This window comes from Diabrotica virgifera, chromosome 10 (genome assembly GCF_917563875.1).
Source record: "Diabrotica virgifera virgifera chromosome 10, PGI_DIABVI_V3a".
In the NCBI taxonomy this organism is placed as follows: Eukaryota; Metazoa; Arthropoda; class Insecta; order Coleoptera; family Chrysomelidae; genus Diabrotica; species Diabrotica virgifera.
Genome location: NC_065452.1, coordinates 95,937,876 through 95,964,307, shown reverse-complemented (window position 1 = coordinate 95,964,307; position 26,432 = coordinate 95,937,876). Strand labels below are relative to the sequence as shown.

Genomic DNA, 26,432 nt, shown 5'->3' with positions numbered 1-26,432 from the left:
TATTTTTTAGCCAAGTTTCATTTAATAGAATTAATTTGGGTCTATGTTCGCTTATGAAATATTTCAGACTGTTATAGTTACTGCTTAAACTTTTTATGTTCCATTGGATAATAAGTGGATTCTTGATATCCATCTAAATCTAGCAACTTTTGGTTCGATGAGCTTTCATGTATAAATAGCTGGTTCAAGTAATTGATTATATGTTCCTTATGTTTCCAATCTAGTTTTTTTAATATCGCATTCAGTGTTTTTTCTGTGTCCCTCTCTAGTTGCTCTGTACGGGAACATCCAGGAGTCTCATTGTTTACTGCACGAGCTCTCTCTTCGCTTCTCCCATTTGGAGATAATAAATATTGATTGTGTACTTCTTTATTGTATGTCTTATTTGTTTCATTAGCCTTTCTTTTATTTTTGTTTGAGTTATTCTCCATTTTTCTACTAAACAGGTGTTCAGGGTTACTCTTTACATTTTCTATCCATCGCATATTGATGGGAATTGTCTCTAAATTATTTATTTGAGTTTTATGTAATGTTGGGAATTCCTCCTGGCTCATTCTGAATATATTATTCTCTTGCGATTTTCTAGTAGAAACATAAGGAAATCTCTCGCATGCCTCGTAGTATGAAAGATTGTCCAGAGACATGACAGCCTTAATATTCCGCTGTCTCACATACTCTGGACACTCCTCATAGGTACTTATATGAAAGCTGCTATTACAATGTAAACATTTCATCGAACAATCCCCTTCATGTATTTTTTCCGCGCAGTTTTTGCATTTTTCTCCCCCTCTACAAAGATTTTTTGTGTGTCCAAAAAGAAAACACCGATAACATTGAACCACTGGTATCATGTATGGTTTTACCCTAAAAGGGATCCCATATATATTCACTTCCTTCGGGATTACTTTTCCCGAAAAGGTAAATGCGACCGTTTCTGTATCAATATATTTCTCCGTGTCATATTTAGACTTCCGTTTAAATCGTCTTATTTCTAGTACTTTAATGTTGGCCGAAGCCAATCCCGAAAATTTGATTAGATCTGCATCCGATATACTAGTATCTACATTATTAACGACTCCCCTACATGTTACGTTATTTGCCGGAATAAACAATTCATATCCATCATTTCTGACCACGTCATTTAAAACAAATTTATTAGCATCCTCCCATTTCTTGAAAGCAACGCTAATTCGGTTTTTTCCTTTTTTGCTAAGTTTAAGTACATTCTCGATTTTTTTGTCATTTATGTATTTTGCTAATTTCAAAAAACTATAATTACCGACGTTATCGCCTTTTGACTCCATAAATACCTCAAAGGGACCGGTATCAGTGTACTGATAATAGAAATGTTTTTTTCCTTTTTTTATTTCATTGTTATTATTAGTGATTGAATTAGCATTGCTATCAAGTAATGGTGTATTCTTTAAACTACTATTATTTTCAGTGTTTTCTATATTATCTAACATCTCCTCATCACCGGGGGGGTTAGCCCCCCCGGTAGTATCCCCCATAATTAACCGTGTAATGCAAAGCTGTCTCTTTTTTACCTAACTAGATAATGTATAATTTATTTTATTCAAAGAAAGTACAGGAAATTTAGGAATTCAACAGATAGGAAATTTGTTAGTTACCTCTATTATGTAGTTCCTATTTTGTTTTTGTCGCCTGCGTTTTTTTTTGAATTATCACTTCCACACTGAACTGTCACACAACCGAACGTTACGAAAGCTCATACAGAAGTCCCAAAACACAATTTTAAAGGGACCGTCACTTATGACATGACATGACAGCGCGACCCGCGACGTTGCCATTTCCTATTTATTTTTTTTTTTATACAGAAGATTAAAAAGTATAAATTTAAACTAAAAGAATGTAGGTAAGTCATATATAAATGGTGTGTCTTTAATATCATTTATAAAATCTAATTTTTATCTAACAATGTAGGCTAAACTACATTTTTATGTCACGGAATTCCGCAAATATAGACAACTTGCAGTACTTGTTTACAGTGCTGTCCGAATTTCAATCATCCTTCTCTTTGGGTGTCTTTGTCTTTATCATTAGATCGCAGTGGCGGATCTATGGGGAGGTAAAATGGGAATATTCCCCCCTAACAAGGTCCAAAATTGAAGAAAAAAATTGTTGAAACATTAAAATATATTAGCTGATGAAACTTAAAGCACAGACAGACAAATTCGACCCAATAAAACCGCTATTTAAATTTTTATTTATGCCTTTTATGTAGTTTGGGTTTATCTTATTTATGTTTTTTGAATGGTGCTCAACGGCATTTCTTCAGAAGTTTTTATCTTGTATCATAACAATATCAATCTTCTTCACATGTCCTGGCAAAGCCTCTCCCACCAGGTCTTTTTTGACCTTCCTCTTTTAATCCTCCCAAACAGCACAAGTACATCCCTGAGACGTACCCGGGATCGGGATGCACCACTAGGACATTCGTACGTCCCGAGGACGTACGTTTCAGGTCCTGGGACATCCTCGGAACGTACCTAGGACGCCCGATGTTACAAAATCATCCGTGCCCAGGACGTTCGACCAAACTCTCTTGGGGACGTCCGACTACAACCTACTTGGAACCTCCGACCAAACCTTTTTAGGGCATTATGTAAAATGTTTTCAGAAATTTTAAACATGGCGTTTAATTACCATTAAACAATGTTGAAAAAGTCTAAAATTATTTTATATAAATTTACTCATAATTTTTAAAGATGAAATCTGCATTGAAAATGAAAAAACACATATTACCTATATATCAAACAAATTTTTATTAAAATTTAACAAACAATAAGACGTCTTTTTATTTTCTTCTTTGCTTGCTCCTCCAAATTTTGATAATTCTTTTACCTACAATCGTAGATAAAAGAATATACCTAAGTTCCTACCTTATATAAAAACAAAAACACTTATGCCATGGTTAAAATCGGGTTTTTGCTGAAGTATTGTATCTAGCTGTACAAATTCTTTCTCTGTTTGCATTAGAAAGTTAATCTTTTGTGCAATGAATATAACCTAACATTTCCTTCTATAACGGTTAATGTAATACCCCCTATCCTATGATTGGCCAGTCGCCTTAGTACATAACTTGATAACTCCAAAATTGACGTTTTTGAGATAACAAGTTCACTAGATGTATTTTATTTGCCTCTATATTGTGTAAAAACTTGATAACTAGCTTTAAACGGGTTTTTATTAAACGGGTAAGTATTTATTTACGATTGACGAAAGTTGATAAAACTCAAATGCCGCTAATATTCAGTGCTAAAACTTGACAGGATAAGTTACCAAGCTATTTTTTAATAGAAATAATCGTGAATACGACATACACTGAATGCTATAACTAGGTAACTCCAGTTATCTAGTTTTATCACGTGTTTTTCTGAAACCATTGAGCTTACCACGTAAATGTTATCTGTTTATTCGGTTCATGTTAATGCAAAAATTCTAGAATTGTTAGCAGATCTGGCAACCCCCATGGCAGAGGGCTAATTTTCACCAAAATAATGCTTAAAAGATTAGTTTTGTTAAAAAGTTCACTTAGATGAAACTTGACATGACATGCGACATTACCAAATGTTAAGATTATGGTAGTGCTAAAATTTGATAACTTTAATTTTTCGTGTTATTTTCCATATTGGAAAGCAAATTTGCACCGTATTCCTAAATAGATCAGTAGCCAAAAAGTTAAGGAACAGTATTTTAGAGCTGCAGAGTGAATTCCGTATTTACCAACATCATGGGAGCAGCACAAATATCTTAAAGATATTTAAACCCGTTTATCTCAAAACTACTAATTTCGAGCAGCAGCAGCAATTTGATTTAACCCGACCTGTGGGAATGTCCACCCTCTCGAAAGAGTACATTCGGGTGTAACAATTCATTGGGGCGAGGTGTTTTGACCCGAGTATATACAGGGATCACCCCACCTCGCTCCAATGCCCCAGGCCATCCCTTTCCCCCCCATAGCACGCTGATGCGCGATGGGGGCACAACTATCGTAGCCAAATGCTCTTCACAATGGAATCCTGGGTAATAAGATTCCATTGTGGTACCCTAATCGAATGCAAAAAACTAGGCCAGCGTGATGCGCTCTATGCCTTTATCTTCTTTCTTACTTATCCGCGGAACTAAAAATTGCTTGCTTGGGCCCCGAGTCATCGTGCTGAGCCCTAGTGGGCTCCGCCCGATGACTCGTTGCTCGAATTTGTATGTGTTTTATGGTTTTTTATAATTTTTTTGGGGGCTTTCGCCATTTTTTATTTTATTTATATTTTTTTGGGGGCTTATGCCCTTCTGTAATTTTCTAATATTCACTTACCTTAGAGGCGGTCGTGGTACTTGATCTTCGTATGTAACGCTGTCTTCGGCACTTGTTTTCGAGCTACGAACTCACTACTATCACTTATCACTTTTGTACTCTTATCCCACTATTTGTTGCTTCGGACGTCTGTGCTTCCATCGGTGGAACTCATCATACCTTAGCGTCTCTCGCAGTATGTAATTTGGGTGGTGCTCCAGTTCCGCGAATTTGGTCCTTGCCTTATCTGTCATGATTTCGGTGACTCTCACCTGTTGGAGTTCTCTGAACAGGAATCTTTCAGCTACATATCTTGGGACTCTGGCGGCCTCCCTCAAGCTGTTGTTGTGGGCTGCTTGGATCTTCTTCTTGTGTGTGTTACTTACGTGTCCCCATGCGAGAGACGCGTATGTTAATACCGGTAGGATTATACTATTGATCAGTCTTAACCTTGTTTTCAGTCTTAGTTTGCTTTTCCTGCCTGTGAGTCCTCTTAGTGTTGCTTTTGCTATGTTGGCCTTCCGGACTGTGGCTTCTACGTGTTTTTGGAAGGTTAATCCTTTGTCCATGATGACTCCTAGGTATTTAGCTTCGTTTTTCCACTCGATGGGTCTGTTCTGCACCGTCAGCTGTTCCTCTGGCTGTTGTCTTCCTTTCTTGTATAGAACCGCTTGCGTTTTATCTGAGTTGATGGCTATCTTCCATTTTATACTCCATTCTTCTATTTCTTCTAACGCTGTTTGCAGGTTGGTCACTGCTATATCTACATTTCTATGTTTGGCCGCTATCGCTGTGTCGTCGGCGTAGAGGCTCATGAGGGTACCTGGTGTTCTAGGTACATCAGCGGTGTATATCGTGTACAGCAGGGGTGACAGGACCGCTCCCTGGGGTACTCCAGCTTCCGGGTTTCCGAGCTCGGACAGGACTTGTCCTATCCGAATCCTGAAAGTCCGGCCGCCCAAGTACGACGAGATTAGTCTCGTCATCGCCCCGCTGTACCCGTAATCCCGCATTTTGTATAAGAGCCCCTTGTGCCAGACTCTATCGAACGCTTTACTTACGTCCAGGAACGCTGCTCCAGTGTACTGCTTGTCGTTGAAACCAGCTGCTATGTACTCGGTTAGTCTGAGTACTTGTAGTTCGCTGGAGTGCTCTGCTCTGAATCCGAATTGAGCTTCTGGGATGATATTTAGCCTGTTCGTTTCCGCTTGCAGTCTGCTTAGAATGATTCTTTCCACTATCTTGCTGATCGCTGGAAGTAAGCTGATTGGCCTGTAGTTCTGCGGGAATGTGTGGTTCTTGACAGGTTTTGGGATCATGATGACATGGGCCTCTTTCCATCTGTTTGGGAATATCTTGTATCTTAGTATCGCGTTCACTATGTTTGTGAAGTACACTATAGCTTTTCTGGGCAAATATTTTAGGGCTCTGTTTGTTATTTCGTCTAAGCCAGGCGCTTTTCTCGGCGAACTGTTTTTGATGTGTTCGTTGATTTCTTCCGGTGATGTTGGGGGAATGAAGTCCTCTGGGTCTTCTGGTCCTTCTTCTTGTTCTTCAACTTCTTCCAGGAAGTCGTCGTCTTCGTCTTGGTGGTAGTTTAGGTCGCATTCTCTTTCGAGTGTAGCCCTCATCGCCTCTGCTTTATCCTCTATGGTGTATACCATACCGTGTCTTCCATGTAGTGGGGGGATGGGTTTTCTGTCGCTTCTCAACATTTTCTGGAGTTTCCAAACATTTTTCATGTTTGAGTCTTGTTCTTCCGTCTCTTGTACAAAGTTGTCCCATTTTTTACTACGGTGGAGTTGTAGGGCCGTTTTGACCTCTCTGTTTAAAATATTTGCCCAGGATTTGTCTACTCGATTTCTTGTTCTTCTTGCTGTTTGTTTTGCTCTATTTTTTTCCCTTATCAAATCTTGTGTTTCTTGTGGAATATCTTTGAACCTTCCCATGTAGATCTCGACTTCTTCCTCTGTTGTGCTGCTTCTGATTGCCTCTTGTATGATGTTTTCGAGCTCTAGGACTTTTCCTTCTATTTCTTCTGGATTGTTTATCACTGGCACTATATTTATTCCTTCACTTACTAGTTTTTTTTTAGTTTGTCCACTTTATTTTTTTTTTGTCCTTTTTGGTGGATTTGTCTCTTCCCATGTTCCGATCTCTAGTAGGATGGGGTGGTGGTCAGTTGATCCTTCGTCCAGCGTAATTAATTCTGATTGCAGTCCTAGGTTTTTGGCCACAACTATGTCGATATGGGTTGGAAGTCCATTTCCTGGGTAGTGGGTAGGTTCTTCTGGGCCCATTGCTATTGTGTCTTCATTGTTTTCTATGTATCTATTTAGTAGTCGTCCGTTTCGGTTCGTAGCTCTGTCGTTCCAGATGGGGGATCTTGCATTCAGGTCTCCTATTATGATGGATGATTCGGCGATGTTTAGGAACGCATCTAGGTCATCGTCCATTAAAGGGTCTTGTGGTCTTACGTAAGCTGATGTGATTCTGACTGCTCCTTGCCTCATTTTCACTTCTACTGTTGTAGCCTCCATGTTGACCAGTGGTGGAGTCGTGAAACTGGTGTGTCTGATTCCCTTTTTTACTAAGATGGCCGTTCCTCCTGATCTTCTGGTGTGGTCGTTCCTGTAAACATCGTATCCAGGGAATTTTAAGTTAAAGTTGTTAGTTAACTTGGTTTCCTGGATTGCTACGATGTCCATCTCGTATCTACTTGCGATTTCATCCATGATGTTCTGGTTTGTTGATATTCCTCCTGGATTCCAGGAGCCTATCCTCAAGTATCCCCTGTCTGTCAGCATTACTTCTGTGCCTCCCTGGTGCTTAATATGACCTCTTTGACTACCCTAGTCACTATTCTGACTAAGTAGTCCTCGTCAGGGATCGCTGTTTGTTGTTGTTGTGCGTTCTGCGCGGCCTGGGCGTAGGATATCCCGGTAGCTTGCGGTCTTCTTGCTTGTGGCTGTTGTTGTGGCCTCCTTGGTGGGGGTCTTCCCCATGTAGGGCATCTGGGGCATCCTCTGTAGCTGGCCGGGTGGCTGCCTTGACAATTGGCACAAGTGGCTTTGACTTCTCTGGCCCTCTTGCATTGTTTCGTGGGGTGGTCCTCACCGCATTTGACGCACCTAGGGTCCTTGTGGCACGCGTTCTGGGCGTGGTGGTATCCCTGGCAGTTGAAGCACTGCGTTGGTCCTGTCGATTTTCGAAGGTCTTCTACCACGACCTTCATATGGCACAAGTTGGTGATGCGCCTCGCCGCCTCGACGTCCTCCTTGTTCAGGGTTATGACGAACATTGGAAGTTGTCGTCTTGGACCTGATCTCGTCGACATGTTTTTTGCAGCTTGGCAGTCGATGTTGTACTGCACTGCTATGTCGTTTTTGATTTCCTCTTCTGTCGTGTTGGTGGGTAGCCCTCTTATTACCATTTTTGGCTTGACTTCCTCTTCGAATGGGAAGGCTATCCACTGGAGTCTCCTGTCTTTCAGTGACTTTGCATATTCTTCGATGATATGCGTCATCTTTCTGTAGTCATCTGGGCTATTCGCCTGGATGAGGGTTTCTCGTCCGCTCCTGGAGATCCTGTTGGTAGTGATCACTTTTTGTGATTGGGCTATTTTGAGGATAGCCCCTGTTTCGCTGACGCTCTGTAATTTTATTACAGGCGGTTTTCTTGTGCGGGTTACCTGTTGTTCAGGCAACGCGGTGTTTTCTTCTTCCTGGTTTGTCTCCATGTTCGTCTCTGTAACACTGGGGTGCCGTGCGGCAGGCGCATCTCCACTTGTGCTTGTAGTTGGGTGGATGGGGGGTGGTCCTCGGGGCAGATTATAAGAATCCTGCGCTTTTGGTGAAGCGGCACTCATGGCGGATTTGGCTTTATCTTCCCATGTTCTCTTCTCATCTTCTGGGAGTGGTGGGAATTCCTCTCTGTTCTTTGGAGTTTGGCCTCTGATTTTTTGGATCCTTTCGCCCGCTGACGGCTTTTTGGCTTCAGGGATCGGCTGCTGAGTTTCAGAAACTGGCTTCTGTTGGGTTTCAGCGATTGGCCTCTGTTGAGTAGTGTCAGTAACTGGCTGGGAAATTACTGGAGTTTGGCTCCGTGCGTGTGCGAGGAGGTCCTCGAAGAATATTCTTTGGGCTGTCAATTCTCCCCTCAATTGTTTAATCTCTTCAGACATCCTGGCCATCTCGGTATTTATTCCGTTTATAACTGTCATTTGTTGGTCTCTCTGTGCCGTCACTTCGTCCAGGAGTTTCCTCAAATCGCCGTCTTGGTTCGTCTTGGTTATTTTCTCCGACATAACCTCTGTCTCACCGTCGCTTTCTTTTCCACGCTTGGTGGTACCTCTGTTGGTTTCTGCTATCTCGTCTTCCATGGGCTCCTCTTTTTTCTTCTCTTCTTTCCTCGTTTTCTTCTTTTCCCTCTTCTTCCTCTTGTCGCTGCTCTTAGGCTGTTTGAAGCCGTCTTTCTCGTCCATGGATGAGGATGAGTACCCCTCGTTATCAGTCTGCAGATGCTGAAACAGGTTAGAGCCCACTTTGCGTGGGCTCTCATTAATTGGCGGGGGTTGCGCCATGGATCGGGGCGGTGATCGAGACCTAGCTCGATCAGTTGGTTGGGGGCGAACGGTCCTAATTTTGGATGAAGCCTTTTTGTCTACCGATTGGCCCGACACCACATCGGTTTCAGGGTTGGCTCCCTGCACAATTTCGCGGTTGTTCACGTACCCAGACAGAACTGAGTACGGGTTCCACTTGAGTTTCTCGATCTACTGACCTAGGGGCCGGGGCTGCATCGATGTAGTTTCACAAAAGCTACACCCTGCAGTGTCGAGGTGCAGTGTTTTAAACTACACCCTTCCCTTACGGAGGCACAGTAGATATCCCGTAGCGGGCTCCCGTCGAGCCCGCCTTGCTTCTTCTGCTAACCGATCTCTAGCTGCGGCGTCTCAGAGAATCCAATAAAATAAAATTCCCTAAGTTTCACCACATCCAGTCGATCGGCCTTTGCCTCTCCTTCTTGCCTAAGGCTTAGAAGTGCACGATTTCGCTATCACGCTTACATTCGTGATGGAATGAAAATTCCTGCTAGTCGTACAACCTCTTTCACCGTTGGCTCCTCTTCGTCTTCTCGCCTCGGAGAGTGAAAAGAAAAAGTCCCCAGCCGAACAATCCCCACTACTCGTTGGCTTCTCTTCGCTGCTTCTCTGCTCCGCTCCGCTCGCACGCGTGTTACCAGTCCAGTGGTCGGCACTAGACTACTACTTACCAGTGTTGCCAACCGCTGAGTAAGCTTTTTCCCTAAACTTACCTTAAAAATTCCCACTTTTATGAAAAAATTCCCTCCTTGTTTACAAAATTGGAGAAGATATGTTGAATAATATTCAAATATTTTGATTTTTTAAAAATATTTTACAATTTGGACTGGAGCAAAAATTCTCTTTTGAGTAAATCTTTTCCCTTTTTTCACTTTTTACGTTGAAAATTCCCTCAAATAGGGAAATTTCCCTCCGGTTGGCAACACTGCTACTTACTAATTTCGAGTTATCAAGTTATAGCTTATATAAGGTTTGTTCGTAGTACGATCCAATCGATCAGCAACCGTTGCCAACCATCAGACGCATGCGCAGTTAACAGTTAGCGCTGCGCAGTTAACAGTTCGAGTTCGTAGACTACGAACGCGCTTGCGTCTGACGGTTGGCAACGGTTGCTGATCGTTCTACGAACAAACCTATTGTATTAAGGCGACGATATGACACCGTTGCCGAATCCTCAATTTTTTCACAAACATAACCACATCACATAAAGTTACATTTAAAAATAGCTGCTTCAATAGTTTTGAAGCACCAAAAAAATAAAGTTTGGAAAAGTAAATAATAGTACAATATCAGTGTAAATACTGGATAGAAAAAACTCAAAGGAGACATTTTAAATCAAAGTTAATTAAAACGGTTACAAAAAAGATAAATAAAATAAAGATCAACTGTATAAATGTTTTTAAATCAAAAGATAACAAATTCTTTTTATTAATGATTACTATTAAGACATTAATTGGAATTTAAATTATTCAGTACATTATATTCAAAGTTAACTAACACTGTTATAAAAAGGAAGATCAACTGATAAATGAAGATAAAAACGTATAAATTTTGTTTAGACTATAAATCTATCTCTATATATTAAACGTTCTTATACAATCTTACTATTCTTGTATATGTATATTATACCATTGATTGGAATTATACAAGAAACAAACGAATAAAGTATGGCAACACTTCAAATGCCAAATAACTGAAGGTTATTAGATCCATTCCTGAAATGGTCTGGATTCGTAATTCCTAGGGACGTTCGATTAAGATCCCATTACATTCTGACTTAGCGGGACCTAAAACTGACGTCCTAGGGACGTCCGTAATCGTACTTCCTGGGGATGTCTCTATTTGTAATTCCTAGGAACGTCCGATTGAGGTCCCCGTACATTATTCGGACTTAATTGGGACCTGAAACGGACGTCCTCAGGATGTCATGTGCTATCTCGGCTACGACTAACTTAAAATTCAAACTTCCTCCCTAGACTACCCCTTATCTCTAGACTTTCTCTCCTAATATATCCATTTTTAATTTCATCATTTTTTGACTTTCCACTCATTCATCTCAGTATTTTCATTCCTACTACATATATTCGCTGTTCTTCTTTCTTTTGAACTGGCCAACATTCAATTACGTACCTACTTACAATATAACTGATATTATGACAGTTTTAAAATTTTCCTTTCATTTTCAATGTAGTCTTCCTGTCACACACCACACCACTTGTCTCCTTTCATTTAATCTATCCTGTCCTAACCCTTAATAGCACACGAACGTCCTTCAAGGACGTTCCTCAAACGTCCTTCAGACGTACTAGTTTGGACCAAATGTCGCGCTGCCAAATGTCCAACGGACGTTTACTTAAAGTCCTGAGAGGACGTTCGGTAGACGTCAATTGGACCTACATCGGACGTCCGTTTTAGTACTAAGGACGTCCTAGTTTGGTTCAAATGCCGTGCTATCAAACATCCAACAGACGACCACCGAACGTCCTGAGAGGACGTTCGGTGGACGTCCAGCGACGATAATGGGACCTTCACCGGACGTCCAAAAATAAGTCCGGTGGACTTACTTCTATTAAGAATGTATTTTGGGAAATAACAAATAAATTTTTAAAAGAACTTTTATTACATATTACATTATTATATTAACTTACCTATTGACTGAAACAGAATCATTCATCCACTTCAAACACTTCAAATATTTTATTATCCCTTATTCCATTTCCTTCTCCGAGGCAGTGATGGTTTTTGAGTTTTTCCAAGAAGCATCTAAAAGCAAAATTATTGTATATTGATAAATTGAACTAATTCATTTCAACTTTAGTCGATCATATTTTGTTTATTGTGAATAAATCATCATTTAAAACCGTAAATAATTAAAAAAAATGAATTTCAAGATGTTCATATTTTGATCCCCTAAAATCCATTATAAAATACTTCATGATACAGCAATACCAATCCAGTTTCACGACCAAGTGTCAGAGATTAACGAGGCTTGTTTGAACTAAGAAGAAGAAAAATATCAATCCAATCACTAATATGTATTTATTTTTAATGACCAAATGAGCAGTAATAACACTTCGACACCTAAAACACAAAAATACATATTGTTTGTGATGCTGGAGAACAGTTTGGTTTAACATTAAACAAAAAGAAAACAAAAACCATAGTGATCAGTAAGAGGGGTAAAGTCGTAATAAGAATGAAATGAAATACTTAGGAGTCTGAATTACGGAAGATCTAAATCCGAAATCAAATAAAGCAATCAAAAGCAGCCTTTTTGAAGACTCAATCTGCAAATCCGATATCGGATGGTAAAATGTTATATCCACTCTATTCTTCTTTATGGTGTCGAAGTCTGGACTGTTAATGTTGACTTAATGAGAAAACTGAAAGCTTTTGAGATGTAAATTTTTAGGAGAATTTGAAAAATACTGTGGGCAGATTATATTACAAACGAAATAGTGTTGCACAGAATGGGAAGAGACAGAGAACTTTTGACCACCACTAAAAAGAGAAAAACAGCATATTTCGGGATATACTTAGAAATGATAAGTACGAGTTATTACAGCTAATTGTGAAGGGTAAAATTGAAGAAAAAAGGGGTCCTGGTATACGACGAATATACTGGCTGAAAAACATTCGCGACTGGACCGAGTTAAATACACAGACGTTTTTCAGAAAAGCAGAAATATAGAGCAGACGAATTTGCAATAGTTATAGCCAATCAGACCTGAACATTTGTAGAGCTGATAAATTTCACCATATAAATTACATATAGGACACAGTTAACGATAACGATATGCTCCATCGTCTGTACTCATTTACGAGTAGTCAAGATCAGAGTGAAGCTGGCTTATACTTTAACGTTTTAATCTAATTTAGAATATATACTTATTGTTACCTAACTGGTCAGCATTACATCAACTGAGTATTTTTTAAGTCCTCTTCACTACTTTACTAACTGTTTGTTCGTATCATTATACCTATTTATGTATACACTTTTCATTTTAATTTACATACGCTATAATATGCTTTTAGTCTTAGTTTCTTGTGGGCCTGAAGATAATAAGAATAATTTGTAAACAGCGTAACCGGTCGCCCAATATTTTTCAATTTAATAAAACCTATCAACAGATTGTGAGAAGAGGACGTATTTCCCTAACATACCTACCTACATCAGAATAAGACCTTGTCCATTTTGGGGATTTTGTTAAATGTCCAGGAAAGAAACTCCAATCTGTAAGTAAGAACCGGTCGCCCGATATTTTTCAATTTAATAAAACCTATCAACAGATTATGAGAAGAGGACTTATTTCCCTAACATACCTACCTACATCAGAATAAGACCTTGTCCATAGAGAGTAGAGAGAAGAGAGAACACTTCCACTTTCTTACAACATCTTAAACAACAAAAACACTCTCAACATCCCAGAAGACGTCTCCTTGTTACACAAAATTCGTCAGAAAGACTACCTAAAATTGGAACTGTATGAGGACCTAGAAATAGTCAACGAGAAACAAAATAGCCCTAATTGCGTCAACCGTCATGTATCGTTTAATCGAGACTTCATTCCATTACATCGCCAACTTTTCTCATAGTCAAGATAACCACTACTCATCTATTCCTCTTTACATATACATCTTCATTTACACTTCGACTCTAAACCACATTTTCGATAAGTTATACCTATGACTTATCACACTTATTTAAACCTCATTCACAGTCTAATTGTCTGTAACAGACCAACTCACCAATATCAACTTACATCCTTTCTTTCATCACTACTTCTTTTTCCTTTCTTACACACCAATAACCTTATATCCTTCCTGTCCCATCATTGCTTAAAATATTTCATCTTCAGATCTCCTCATTACTACTTTTCTTATTTATATTCACATCTAGTAGTACATATTTCTTCAGCCAAACTAATTATATATCATCTTTTATCTATTTTGTTGGATCCTTCTATTAATAAATTACACCAAATATTAAGCTCATAACATCAGCTTACCTAATAACATAATTTCCCATCTAATGTAATGATAATTGCCTACCCTAAAGATAGTATTAATTCACTTCTGTTTGATTCTATAATTTTATCATCCATCATACTTATTTAGGGTAAATTATTTTTAATCCCAACAAATATTTTTCACTACTGTTATTATTTAAATATTAACATAAAATTTATATTCTTTTGGCTAAATTAACTACACATATTAGATTCTGTCAAGGTGCGGTGTCAGTCTGGTAATTACATTCTTCCGGGGGTCATTCCGATCAGTTGTTACCTAAACTCTGCCATGTAAGGTTCTACCTACAATTTTTCAACCAATATGGTTGATGTCATGTGATACCAGGGAGGGGTTAATCTGAAAATATTTGTAACATCCTTCAAAATCTGATAACATAATGTAACCCCAATTATTTAAAACCAATTTAAGGGTTTTTACCCATACATTTTGGTGGCTTCAAGCATGTAAACCTGTAAGTATAACTAACTATTCACTTTTTTACCTTTGTCAAAATTTAAACTCACGTTTGTTTTACTTATAGAGTTATACTTATTTTAGGTGATAACACTGATGATGGAATATTGATTCCGAAAACGTTTTGTGATACAGCCCTTTTTAGGGATTTTAAATACATATACCTTTTACAAAATAAGGTTTTTATTTCATTATTTTTTGGTTATTTTACGTTGAAATATTCGATTTGGAATTTGAAGAATAAGAAGAATTTTTCATAAGTGACAACTTTGTTTTTACTGGGTCGATACACATAATTTTTTTATAAGCTACATTTTTGCTAAGAATATTTTTTAGATCAAATTCTTTGAGTTATTTGTGAAAAACCGCTTGAAAACGTAGTTTTCTTGTTGAAGAATAAATATTTTCACTCGCAATTAATTTAAGAAGTATTGACTTGATAATTTCGGTGGTGATACTGAAAATTACACGGAATCTTCGTATTTCACGGTCATTTACTAGGCTATTATATATACGTTTTTGTTACACAAGTCGCATTTAGTAACTTTTTAAAGATTTTTCCCCCATTTCCAATTCTGCGGGGGGGGGGGGGGGGTATGCCGACGGAGTTTGTTACGCCACTGCCACCCGGTATAAGTACAAAAAAGAAGTTTGAGTAAACTTTTGCGCAACTGTATAAATACTAAAGAAAAATCAAAAATAATAAAAAAAATATTAGCGGAAGTTAGTCCGCTAGTCTGTTAGTCTGTTCATGAAAAAATCAACTTTGAAAATGAGCATAATTTTCTATATCTCTAACTTATACCTCGCAGTATAATATTTTAAATTTCGACCTCCACTTCGGAAATCGTTATGAAAATACAAAACATAAATAAATTAAACAAATTTTGCTTTTGTTGCTTGGTAAAATAGCTTCAGAACCATATCTAATATTTACTTTATTTACCCGTTTATGATAATAATTAATTTCTGCAATTCTTTTTAATCCAAATGATTATCCCCTTTTCTCACTAGCTTTTTGAGTTTTTGAAGCATGTTTTCAAATAGAAAAGTACTAAATTTGTCTAAAACTCCCATATAATAACATCTTTGGAAATAGGTAAACAAATTATGAATGTTGTGAACTATAATATAGTTCTATATCGATGGCGTAGAGTGAAACCCTCGTATCTCAATTTTTATATAAAAAAATTATTATGTTATTCCAATGAATACCTCGTAAGCTATTAGTGCAATAAAGATGGTTGCTCTATCTTAAGAGCGGTGACATCTAGTGACGTGAATGTAAACCACGTAGCCATTTTATAAAATTTAAATAAAACGAAAACCTGTATGTAACGAGGTGGTAATTGTTTTGTGAAAATCTTTGAACATCGGTTTATACTTAGAGGATGGAAAATTTTTGGGAAAAATTTTTCCATCCTTTAAGGGTTTATATAATGTAAGTTTTTTGTTTATCTAATTAAAAACTAGTAAATGCATGACACTTGTTTCATAATTTTATATTATTTAGTCTCTTGATAAAATGGTTTTGGTATAAAAAATGTTTTTTGTTAAACTCTCTGAAAACCACATATGAACCTCTTATTCCATAATGAGTGTTACATCCCACGAATGTTTAGTGTTTGACATACGAGTATTTCATGCATCGTATTCGACGATGTTCCGTATTATAATACAACGTTACATTATTTAATTTCAGGTCGTCTAGACTAGAGAAGCACAAAATGAATCCTCAGAAGATGTACATAGTGAAACAGACAATATCATACCCTCTACTTCTACAGGTGTTTGTAGGGCTTCCCCAATGGAGTTGTTGGAAGATAACGATGACTCTGATGCTGATCCACTATTCAACCCAGAAGAGGAGACACAATCGGAGTCTGAACCTGATGAAGAAAGACAAAATTTATCAAATGAAGCACCTTTACCAATAATGACTAATACGAAGACAAAACGAGCAAAACGAGGACGAGCAAGTAAAGACAACTGGACTTCGGAGAAAAAAAGATTACAAAGAAATAAGGGAGAAGAATATTTTGGTAGACGAAAAACAGAACAAGGAAAAATTGTTTTTGATGTACCTAGGGCATCAAGACAACTGAAACCTCGATGTAACCACACAATTTCTGCATTCTTTAAGTGCAGTTCTGTAAGTGATAATTTAAGGCAGAATATTTTTACTACTTACTGGAATATGAGTCGTCCGGAAAAAAAGTGTTTTATAAAAGCACTAGTTTTGAAGAAGGAAGTTAAACAAAGGCGAACAGATAATCCAAATTCTCGTAGAGGCAGTTCCTTTCAGTACCATTTAAAAGATGTAGGTACCACCTTTCACGTTTGTAAAAAAATATTTTTACATACATTAGACGTTGGAGAATGGACCGTACATGCTTGGGTCGGTATTAAAGACAAAATTAAGAAATCCTGTCATCAAAACTAACGAAAACACCAATAGACAAAAGGTTTATGATTGTCTTGATAGTGTAACGTTACAAACGTCACATCTTTGATATTTTATTTTTAAATAATTATTTTACCTTATTTTCTTTAATATTTCATTAATAATTATCTTCTTCTATTTGGTTTACCCATTTTCCCCTTTAAAAATCGGTTGGCGCCCTCTTTGATTACCCTCTTTTATTATCCTCTTTTATTTACTATATCTCTTTTTATTTAAATCATCAACTGAACATACTGAACGTACCCCGTATACATTCTTACTCCGTAAGTATCTGTCTCAATACGGAACATGCCTGCCACCTATGTCGCACTGTCATGAAAGTGTCACTTCATCCGTCATCCCTACTCCATGACATAAACTGGAAGGGAAAAATTAATCCTTAAAAAGGCATGTAATTCGAAAAATAAATCATTTTGTTCCATCAAATCATCTTCCTCTTGGGGTAAGAATAATATTATATTGTAATTATATTTCTCCGTCTAACAGTTTTTCTAAAGTTTTTTATATCTAACCTAAATTCCAATGTCAGACCATGTGTTCTGATATTTTAGTTTCAAATATAATTATCTTCTTAGTTTACATGTATGCACGTTTAGTAATCAAAATTTTAACTATTCTCCTCATCTAAATTCCATGTAATTTAACCTTGCCATTTACTATTTCTGAATACTATTTGGCAAAGGTACAATTTGGTTTTCTTCTTGGTTGTTGATATGGTTTTACTGTTACAGTTTTTGGGAATAAAGATCACAGTCCTCCCTCCGGGAGCTTCAAGCCATCCACACCGGTGATGGAACTAGGGCTATACCACAACAGTTAACCATGAAATCTAGGCTGCACCACACTACAACATCTTTCGCTGCAGGGGCCTAGGGCCGAAGATCCGCCCAGGCCTACGAGAAGTCCACAACAGCAGTACCATTCGACATCAAGAAGTTACCATCGTGCCGAATACCAAAAGCCTTAAGTATAATCCAGAATTGTTATTTTTTGGCAAGAATTTGAATACATTTGTTAATGCAATTTACTAAGTCATTTTATTTATTATATCTTTATGAACAATAAACATGATTAGTTAAAAAAATATTGTTTTGTTTGCTACCATTCTGAATGTTCAGAGTTCATATCTAAGGTTAGGACAAGACGAACACACACCTGAGTGACTGAGCTAAGCTAAGGGTGTAACGATGGCTATCTTAGTTGGTTGAGGTAATATTTTCGAATATTATTTCAATTAGCGGGGTAGTCCATCGCATACTCGTTTCACTGGGGCCCGAATTGATCTTAAACAGGCTTATTATCAAATTCCTTTAGATGAAGAATCAAAATTGAAAACTGCTTTTTCTATGCAAAATAGAGGTTTATTTTGTTTTAATGTTTTACCTTTCGGTCTTAATAATAGCGCTCAAGCTATGTGTAGAGTCATGGACTCTGTTATAGGTCCTTTATTAGAACCTTATGTTTTTTATTATCATGATGATATTATTGTTGTAACTCCAGATTTTGATTCTCATGTCAAAACTCTGAAGATGCTATTCAAACGTTTAAAAGATGCAAATATAACTGTCAATTTTGAGAAATGCCAGTTTTGCAGATCTTCATTGCAATTCCTTGGATTTGTAGTGGATGATCAAGGGTTAAGAACTGATCCTGGTAAGGTCCAGTCTATTTTGGAATATCCTGTACCCACAAATACAACCCAGACACGTAGGTTGATTGGCTTAATTGGTTACTACCGTAGGTTTTTAAACAATTTCGCTACTATTTGCAGTCACATTTCTGAAAGGCAGAAAGAAAGGTCAACCTATTACTTGGACTCCTGAAGCTGATGAAGCTTTTCATAAAATTAAACAGGTTCTTACAACAGCTCCTGTTCTTGCAAGTCCTGATTTTTCCAAGCATTTTTATCTTGCTTGTGATGCAAGTGACACTGGTGTGGGTGGTGTTTTATTTCAAAAGGATGATGGATTAGAACATCCTATTGCTTACTTCAGCAAAACTTTAACAAGAGCTCAGCGAAAGTACACAACTACAGAGAAAGAATTGTTAGCAATTTTGCTTTCAATTGAAAAATTTAGATGCTATATTGAGGGTAGTGATGACTTTACTGTGATTACAGATCACTCCTCATTGCAGTGGTTATATAGCATGAAGAATCCTTCTCCTATAATTGCTAGATGGATAATGAAACTGTCTTGTCACAAATTTACTGTTGTTCATCGTAGTGGTTCTTTGAATATAGTAGCTGACTCTCTTTCAAGAATTCCTGAAGCATCTCAAGTTTCTCTATTGAATTTGTCTGATTTAAAAACAGATGCTTGGTATAGGAATATGATAGCAAAAGTTACAGATAATCCTGATTTATATCCTGCTTTTAAGGTTCAAGATAATGTTCTTTATAAATATGTTTTTTCTAAATCTAAATTTTCTGATTCTACTCCAGAATGGAAAATTTTTATTCCTGCTCCACATAGGAAGGAAATTTTGCATATGTATCATGATGATCCTACAGCTGCTCATTTAGGTGTCTTTAAAACCCTTTCTAGGATTTCAGAACTTTATTACTGGCCTAAAATGAGATCTTTTGTTGTGAACTATGTTTATAAATGTAAAGTTTGTGCTTCTTGTAAGCCTAGTAACTTACCTCCAGCTGGTTTTATGGGACAATATCGTGATATTAATTTTCCTTTTCAATTTTTATCTGCTGATTTACTTGGTCCGTATCCTAGATCTAAAAGTGGAAATCGTTTTCTTTTAGTTGTTGTTGACTGGTTCACAAAGTTTATGTTTGTACATCCTTTGGCTAATGCTATTTCTAAAGCTATTGTCAAGTTTATTGAAAATCAAGTTTTTCTAGTTTTTGGTGTACCACAAATTTTTGCAGTTGATAATGGTAAACAATTTGTTTCCAATGATTTTAAAACTTTGATGGAAAAATACAAGGTACAAAAAATTTGGTATAATACTAGATACTTCCCTCAGATTAACCCTACTGAACGTGTTAATAAAACGATTGTTACTGCAATCAGATCTTTCATCCAAGATGATCATAAAGATTGGGACAAGGAAATTTTTAAAATAGCTTAAGCCATTCGTCCAGCTAAACATGAAGTGACTCAATTTTCTCCTTCATTTTTGACGTTTGCTAGAAACATTCCTGTCGATGGTTCATTCTTTGGTGCTATTAAAGAAACATCTAATAATATTGTTAACATCAATAATAAATTGTTCGATCCCAAGCCTTTAGAGAATATGTCTCCTATCTTTAATGAAGTTCAGAAAAGAATACGTCACTCTTATGCCCGATTTCACCAACGATACCTAAATATTTAAGAATTACCTAAGTGGGTTTAGGTACTTCCTAAGTCTAAAACAGATTTCATCAGACGATAAGAATTGCCTAAACCGCTTAAGCATTACCTTACGTTAGGATACGGTTTTCGATCTCCCTAAACTTTAGGTATTACCAAGGACCGGAAAAAATGCACCAAAATAATGTAAAAAAATGCGCATTTTAATGCAATTGATTTGTGAAAAATATGCAAGAGCCTTTATGAAAAATGCAATATTAAAATGCAACATTAATAATCTTTTGGACTATTAGGCATTATAAATTAAATTAGTATAATGGTAGGTAATAGGTAGGTACATACTTACAATTTTTGTGCACGCTGAGCAAAATAAATTACCTCCGTCCCATGAAAGCTCTGGATGCGCCTTTATCCACAAATGTTTAATACTTGTCACTTTCGGCATTTTGGCGAAAAAATTATTCGTTACTCAATTTAAACTATATGTCAAAAATAATACGCAACAACGCACTGCGAATCAAAACACGAAATGAACTTCAGCTTTATATTATAAACAAATATTAAATTCTGTACCTGCTTATCCCCCTACAAAGAGCAAACAGGTTTTTACAACCTATGTCAACTAATTGTTGTCCTACCGACCAAGTTATATTAGGGATTAGTCGGCTTAGTACCAAAAATTGATATCTAATAGAATAAGAATATTACCTGATTAAACATTTTTCTTAAGGAATGGATTATACAGTTATTGAATTTACGACTGATAGTTTTTTAATTGGAAGTGAAAGTGAACCTTTGAGATTTAAAATATCGAATTAATGCAACTTTTCTGAATTTATCAAGAAAAAATGCAAAATGTTTAAAATGTTTGAAAAAATGCAATACAATTTTGAATGATGTACTTGTGACGTTTGTCAATAATTTTCTTTTAATCTTAATATTTGTGTTGATTTCGTTGTTAATAATTGTTATTTTAATCTTTATATTGTTGTTATTTTATTCTGTAATATTATATTAGTTGTGATTTTGTATTCTGTTACCTACATTAACAAGTGGTGCTTTGGTATATTCATAATATGGAAGCATTACAATTTATTGAAAATCTGGATCGGTTCGAGTCGTCGTCTGATTCTGAAGAAGAAACAGAAAGAAGACCTCGAGTTATTAAGAACCGACCAAATTATTTTGAAACTTTAGACGATGTAGATTTTTTTCGAAGGTTTCGAATGTCCAAACCAACAGTTTTGTATGTGTTGGAACAAATAGAGCATGATTTGGAGTTTACTACAGACAAGTATGTGAACGTTTAGCTACGAAATGTTAATGTATTACATTTCATTCATTCTTTTTCAGAAACAATTCTTTATCACCCATAAATCAACTGTTGCTAACGTTGCGCTTTTATGCAACTGGAAGTTTTCTATTAGAATTAGGAGATATTGCAGGTGTAAGTGCCAGTACTAGTTGCAGAGTAATTAAACGTGTAACAACTGCCATTGGGATATTAAAAGACAGACACATTAAATTTCCTGCTACAGATGAACAAATGGCATCAACTAAACTGAAATTTTTTGAGGTAGCTAGGTTCCCGAATGTACTCGGCACATTGGATTGTACCCACATTAAAATTGAAAACCCAGGTAAAGCAATAAATAACTATGATAATAGCGATGTTATTTACATTTTTTTTATAATTATAGGTGGAAATGATGCAGAGCTGTTTAGAAACAGAAAAGGCTACTTTTCCATAAATGTGCAGACAGTATCTTCGCCAGATTTAAAAATAAATAATATTGTATGTTGCTGGCCTGGATCCACCCATGACTCTGTTATATTTCAAAATAGCAGATTAGGTTTTGATTTTGAAAGTGGTATATATGGCAATGGTATATTGTTAGGAGATAGTGGATATCCATTAAAGGTAAATAAGTGTTTACTCTGAATGTATATCTAAAAAATTTATTATAATCATCATCATCATCATCATCAGCCTCTCTCTATCCACTGCTGGACACAGGCCTCCCTTTTGGTCTTCAAAGTGTTCTATCTTGTGCTTTCTGTATCCAATTTTTTTGTTGTCTTTCGTAAGTCGTCTTGCCATCGTGTTGGTGGTCTTCCTCTGCTACGTTTATCGTCTCTTGGTCTCCATTCAACTAGTTTGTGAGTCTATCTTCCGTCCTGCATTCTGGCAACGTGTCCAGCCCATTTCAATTTTAAGTTACAGCTTCTTTCAGTGACCTCTATGACTTTGGTCTTAGCTGAAGATCTACAAGCTAAGACCAAAATCATATATTACAAGTAATAAATTAAATATTTATTGAGGATTTTTGTTACAGAATTATCTTCTGACGCCATATTTGCATCCCAGGAATGAAGCACAAGAACGATATAATCGTAGCCACATTCGTACACGAAATATTGTTGAAAGACAATATGGAGTATTAAAACGGAGGTTTCCTGTACTTAGTGTAGGATTGAGATTAAATTTAGGAACAGCTACGAATGTAATAATAGCATGTGCTATTTTACATAATATTTGCATTGAAACAAAAGAAGATCAGCCCCCAGACGTTGTAGAAAATATTGGTCAGTTAATTGAAGCTGGCCAAATAAATCAACAGCTTGATAATCAAAATCTATATGGCATTGCAAGAGATGTTATTGTCCAAAATTTTTTTTAATAATATGTTGTAAATTAAATAAACTAGTTTTATAATAAACATAATATTAGTACCTTCATTTGTCAATTTAATAAAGCAAAACTCCCAAATCTTAATAAAACGTAAAAATTAGTTCTAACCTTATAACTTACTACTAAAGAGAAATCCAGTATTTTATCTTGCTTGAGAAAGTAACTGGAATAGCTTTATTTTTCTGTCTAAAGAAAATTATGTACTCTACCTAATGTGACGCCTCACAACCCGGCCTAGTTATTCTTGAATCTTCTCGGCGTTACGAGTAAAGGCCAGACCTTCCACGGCGATTCGAGACGACCGCTGTCAGAGTATTTAAGAACAGGAATTCGAGCACAGGCCGGTCAGTCAATGAACGAGCCGCGACGCGTGATATAATTGTATTCGAATCGGATTTAGTGAAATGTATTTATTAGTTATCGTAATTATTATGTTTAGTTAATTAAATCATAAATTTGAGTTTGTAAATAAATTAGATGTGTTAGTTGGTGTTATTTGTAATTATTAAAATAAATAAGTGATGTAAATAAAATAATATAAGTAAGTCTTCCTTTATTTAAATTAAACTTAGTGCCTAAAGATATAAATAAATAAAATAGTAGAGTCAATCGCGTAACAAAATGGTGCAGAAGTGAGGATACTTGAAATAAATAAAATTAATTCGCGTAAATACAGTTTGGAATCTTTAATAATACCTAAATATAAATCGTAATAAATAAAGAGTGTGACCATGTCTTCACAGTGTAAGCCGAAACCTTCTGATCTGCGCCTTACGGAGCTCAGAACAGAACTGGAAAATCGTGAGCTCGACGCAGCGGGGAAAAAGGCTGATCTAGTGGTTCGTCTGAAGATAGCATTACAGGAAGAGGGTCATGATCCAGAAACCTACGTGTTTGAGGACAGGCAAACTGCTTTAATTTCGTCAATTTCTAAAGAGATTTCTCAAGTTTCTACAGACATTACATCGTTAGAGAGCAAAGTTTCTAGTGAAATCTCCCAAGTTTCGACAGACATTACATCATTAGAGAAAAAGGTTTCTGGTGAAATCTCCCAAGTTTCCTCGGATGTTTTGAAAGTTTCTACAGACATTATATCGTTAGAGAACAAAGTTTCGAAAGTTTCGGGTGATATTTCATCCCTTGAAAACAAGATGACTAACGAAATCTCTAAAGTCACTTCGGATTTTGACGACAAGATATCGTCCATAAAATCTACTTTTGAAGAAAAGATCCAGGAAATAGAAAAGAAAATGGAGGAAACGGAAAAAGTAGACAAAGGTATGGAACCCATCGGCCATGCCAAATTTCGACGGAAAGTCATCATGGAACAACTACATGAAACAGTTCGAATCGGCGGCCAGAGCGAACGGATGGTCCGAAAAAGAAAAAGCTGTAAACCTCACTATTGCTCTTCGAGGCGACGCTTTGGATGTCCTCCAGACCATAGCCGTAGAGGAGACAGATGACTTCGAGCAGCTGAAAAAGAGACTGAATATGCGATACGGGCACGAACATTTAGAGCATGTCTATCAGTCGCAGTTTAAAAATCGAAGACAAAAGAAAGATGAAGCTCTTCAAGAATACGAGGTCGATATTGCCAGGTTGGTACGATATGCATATCCAACAGCTCCCGAAGACATGATGGAAAAGTTGGCTGTTCAAACATTTATTGATGGCCTTCGTGATCATGAAATGCAAAGAACACTGCGATTAGCTCGTCACAAGACGCTGGTCGATGTCTTATCTGCCGCTCTCGAATACGAATCAGCTACCCAGGCCTCTGGTGGGTACAGTAAAGTGAGGACTGTGAAAGAGGAACAGGATGAGGAGAAACTTGACCAGCTTGTTAATATGATGAAAGACATTGCATCCAGGAAAACGAAGACCATAAGGTGCTGGAACTGTGGTGAAATGGGACACGTACGGAGTTCGTGTAAGTACCTTAGGTACAATAACAATCAAGAGACTCACCAGCAGGAAAACTAGAACGGGTCGGCCTTAGGGGGCAGCTTCGACCCGCAACTTTTCCAAAGACCCTCTCATACTAATAGCTTCTTTGAAATGTCGTGAAGATAGTGTATATGTGGATGGAGAAATAAATGGTAAAAAGTATACATTGTTGGTGGATACCGGAGCGACCAGGACCATTATGCGACCGTCAGTTTTAAACAGCCGTTAGAAACTCTTACCAACGAGGTTGCGACTGCGGACTGCCACAGGTGAAAACGCCAACACCCATGGAGAAATCCAGATACAATTAGGGATTGGAGCAGAAAAGTTCGTCCATACTGTCATAGTTGCAGACATCGAAGAAGATGTTATATTAGGAATGGACGTAATGAATTTGCATGGATTTCAATTGGATTTTAAGAATAGGGTAATCAAAGTTGGCAACGAGGAGGTATTTCTTCATCCACATGATGACAGAACTGTGCTAGCAGCCATTAAAGAAGATACAGTTGTGCCTGCGAGGAGTGAAACGATCATCGTAGAGCGGCTACAGAGAACTGTAGAAGAAGCAACGCCTGTTATGATGGAGCCATGGAACCACGACGAGGAGGTTGGCCGAGGAATCATAATTGGAAAGGAATTGGTTACTTCTGCTAAAGAAATTCCCGTGAGATTGATTAATGTCAATGACTACCCAGTGACCATCAAGAAGGAGACAAAAGTAGGAACTTGTGTACCTGTGACGTCCATAATCCGTCAGACAACAACATCAGATAATTCCAACGACAAGTTCGACCAAATGGTTGCAGTTGCAGGCCAGTCTCTAAATCAAAGGGAAAAAAGAAAATTAAGGGAATTTCTTAGGCAATATCGTGATATATTCGTACCGAAAGGAGGAAAGACAGGAAGAACGACAGTTGTCAAACATAAAATTGACACTGGTACCGCTAGGCCAATTCGTCAAACAGCTCGACGATTACCACAGGCAAAGAGAGAGGAAGCTGAAAGGATTGTTCAAGAAATGAAGAAAGACGGGGTGATAGAGTCTTCTACGAGCCCATGGGTCTCTCCGGTGGTCCTGGTCAAGAAGAAAGATGGAACTACGAGATTCTGTGTGGACTACCGTTTGTTGAACAATGTTACCAAGAAAGATAGTTATCCTCTGCCTCGGATCGACGACACGTTGGACACACTGGCTGGAAGTAAATTGTTTTCTACGTTGGACTTGAAGTCTGGGTATTGGCAGGTAGAAATGGATCTAGTGGACAAGGAGAAGACGGCCTTTACGACAGGATCTGGATTATGGGAATTCAACGTTATGCCGTTCGGACTCTGTAATGCTCCTGCGACATTTGAGAGGCTTATGGAAAATGTGTTGAGAGGGTTATCTTGGAAGACGTGCCTGGTGTATTTAGACGACATAATCGTTTTGGGAGAGACGTTTGAAGACCACCTGAAGAATTTAGAAGACGTTTTTAATCGACTTAAAGCTGCCCAGTTAATGTTAAATCCCAAGAAATGCCAGTTATTTCAAAGTAAAGTCAATTATTTAGGTCATATAGTCAGCAAAGAAGGAGTGGCCGTGGATAAAGGAAAAATCGATTCCATTA

General features: G+C 37.2%; 1 protein-coding gene across 3 annotated transcripts in view; it reads right to left on the bottom strand.

The window, feature by feature from the left end:
* LOC126893274 (uncharacterized) overlaps window positions 1-26,432 on the bottom strand; it is a 518,645-nt gene that overhangs the window by 39,965 nt on the left and 452,248 nt on the right. For 2 of the 3 annotated variants that reach the window (XM_050663287.1, XM_050663288.1), the window contains exon 1: window positions 1,632-1,764. The exons of the other annotated variant lie outside the window; for it this stretch is intronic. The gene's annotated coding sequence lies outside the window, so the exon portion shown is untranslated. Of the gene's footprint in view, window positions 1-1,631; window positions 1,765-26,432 lie in introns of those variants that run through there. 3 annotated transcript variants of the gene reach the window in all.